A 3,015-nucleotide genomic window follows, 5' to 3' on the forward strand; every position below is an offset into this window, starting at 1 on the left:
TCGGGTTAGCTTGAGTTTGACTTCATTAACCCAAGTTAGCTTGGGTTAACTTCATTAAGTTAGCTTGAACTAGCTTGAGTTAGCTTGAGTTAGCTTGAGTTAGCTTGAGTTAGCTTGAGTTAGCTTGTCTTAGCTTTAGCTAGCTTGAGTTAGCTTGAACTAGCTTTAGCTACCTTGAGTTAGCTTGAGTTAGCTCGGGTTAGCTTGAGTTAGCTTGAGTTAGCTTGAGTTAGCTTTAGCTAGCTTGAGTTAGCTTGAGTTAGCTTGAGTTAGCTTGAGTTAGCTTGAATTAGCTTGAGTTAGCTTGAGTTAGCTTTAGCTAGCTTGGGTTAGCTTGAGCTAGCTTGAGTTAGCTCGGGTTAGCTTGAGTTAGCTTGAGTTAGCTTTAGCTAGCTTGAGTTAGCTTGAGTTAGCTTGAGTTAGCTTGAGTTAGCTTTAGCTAGCTTGAGTTAGCTTGAACTAGCTTGAGTTAGCTTGAGCTAGCTTGAGTTAGCTTGAGTTAGCTTGAGTTAGCTTTAGCTAGCTTGAGTTAGCTTGAACTAGCTTTAGTTAGCTTGAGTTAGCTTGAGTTAGCTTGAGTTAGCTTGAGTTAGCTTGTCTTAGCTTTAGCTAGCTTGAGTTAGCTTGAACTAGCTTTAGCTACCTTGAGTTAGCTTGAGTTAGCTCGGGTTAGCTTGAGTTAGCTTGAGTTAGCTTGAGTTAGCTTTAGCTAGCTTGAGTTAGCTTGAGTTAGCTTGAGTTAGCTTGAACTAGCTTGAGTTAGCTTGAGTTAGCTTGAGTTAGCTTGAGTTAGCTTGAGTTAGCTTGAGTTAGCTTGTCTTAGCTTTAGCTAGCTTGAGTTAGCTTGAACTAGCTTTAGCTACCTTGAGTTAGCTTGAGTTAGCTCGGGTTAGCTTGAGTTAGCTTGAGTTAGCTTGAGTTAGCTTTAGCTAGCTTGAGTTAGCTTGAGTTAGCTTGAGTTAGCTTGAGTTAGCTTGAATTAGCTTGAGTTAGCTTGAGTTAGCTTTAGCTAGCTTGGGTTAGCTTGAGCTAGCTTGAGTTAGCTCGGGTTAGCTTGAGTTAGCTTGAGTTAGCTTTAGCTAGCTTGAGTTAGCTTGAGTTAGCTTGAGTTAGCTTGAGTTAGCTTTAGCTAGCTTGAGTTAGCTTGAACTAGCTTGAGTTAGCTTGAGCTAGCTTGAGTTAGCTTGAGTTAGCTTGAGTTAGCTTTAGCTAGCTTGAGTTAGCTTGAACTAGCTTGAGTTAGCTTGAGTTAGCTTGAGTTAGCTTGTCTTAGCTTTAGCTAGCTTGAGCTAGCTTGAACTAGCTTTAGCTACCTTGAGTTAGCTTGAGTTAGCTCGGGTTAGCTTGAGTTAGCTTGAGTTAGCTTGAGTTAGCTTTAGCTAGCTTGAGTTAGCTTGAGTTAGCTTGAGTTAGCTTGAACTAGCTTGAGTTAGCTTGAGTTAGCTTGAGTTAGCTTGAGTTAGCTTGAGTTAGCTTGTCTTAGCTTTAGCTAGCTTGAGTTAGCTTGAACTAGCTTTAGCTACCTTGAGTTAGCTTGAGTTAGCTCGGGTTAGCTTGAGTTAGCTTGAGTTAGCTTGAGTTAGCTTTAGCTAGCTTGAGTTAGCTTGAGTTAGCTTGAGTTAGCTTGAGTTAGCTTGAATTAGCTTGAGTTAGCTTGAGTTAGCTTTAGCTAGCTTGGGTTAGCTTGAGCTAGCTTGAGTTAGCTCGGGTTAGCTTGAGTTAGCTTGAGTTAGCTTTAGCTAGCTTGAGTTAGCTTGAGTTAGCTTGAGTTAGCTTGAGTTAGCTTTAGCTAGCTTGAGTTAGCTTGAACTAGCTTGAGTTAGCTTGAGCTAGCTTGAGTTAGCTTGAGTTAGCTTGAGTTAGCTTTAGCTAGCTTGAGTTAGCTTGAACTAGCTTGAGTTAGCTTGAGCTAGCTTGAGTTAGCTTGAGTTAGCTTGAGTTAGCTTTAGCTAGCTTGAGTTAGCTTGAACTAGCTTGAGTTAGCTTGAGTTAGCTTGAGTTAGCTTGAGTTAGCTTGTCTTAGCTTTAGCTAGCTTGAGCTAGCTTGAACTAGCTTTAGCTACCTTGAGTTAGCTTGAGTTAGCTCGGGTTAGCTTGAGTTAGCTTGAGTTAGCTTGAGTTAGCTTGAGCTAGCTTGAGTTAGCTTGAGTTAGCTTGAGTTAGCTTTAGCTAGCTTGAGTTAGCTTGAACTAGCTTGAGTTAGCTTGAGCTAGCTTGAGTTAGCTTGAGTTAGCTTGAGTTAGCTTTAGCTAGCTTGAGTTAGCTTGAACTAGCTTGAGTTAGCTTGAGTTAGCTTGAGTTAGCTTGAGTTAGCTTGTCTTAGCTTTAGCTAGCTTGAGCTAGCTTGAACTAGCTTTAGCTACCTTGAGTTAGCTTGAGTTAGCTCGGGTTAGCTTGAGTTAGCTTGAGTTAGCTTGAGTTAGCTTTAGCTAGCTTGAGTTAGCTTGAGTTAGCTTGAGTTAGCTTGAACTAGCTTGAGTTAGCTTGAGTTAGCTTGAGTTAGCTTGAGTTAGCTTGAGTTAGCTTGAGTTAGCTTGTCTTAGCTTTAGCTAGCTTGAGTTAGCTTGAACTAGCTTTAGCTACCTTGAGTTAGCTTGAGTTAGCTCGGGTTAGCTTGAGTTAGCTTGAGTTAGCTTGAGTTAGCTTTAGCTAGCTTGAGTTAGCTTGAGTTAGCTTGAGTTAGCTTGAGTTAGCTTGAATTAGCTTGAGTTAGCTTGAGTTAGCTTTAGCTAGCTTGGGTTAGCTTGAGCTAGCTTGAGTTAGCTCGGGTTAGCTTGAGTTAGCTTGAGTTAGCTTTAGCTAGCTTGAGTTAGCTTGAGTTAGCTTGAGTTAGCTTGAGTTAGCTTTAGCTAGCTTGAGTTAGCTTGAACTAGCTTGAGTTAGCTTGAGCTAGCTTGAGTTAGCTTGAGTTAGCTTGAGTTAGCTTTAGCTAGCTTGAGTTAGCTTGAACTAGCTTTAGTTAGCTTGAGTTAGCTTGAGTTAGCTTGAGTTAGCTTGAGTTAGCTTGTCTTAGCT

The sequence above is a fragment of the Convolutriloba macropyga genome, unplaced genomic scaffold (genome assembly GCF_964194025.1).
Source record: "Convolutriloba macropyga unplaced genomic scaffold, txConMacr16.3 SCAFFOLD_1757, whole genome shotgun sequence".
Classification (NCBI taxonomy): domain Eukaryota; kingdom Metazoa; phylum Xenacoelomorpha; order Acoela; family Convolutidae; genus Convolutriloba; species Convolutriloba macropyga.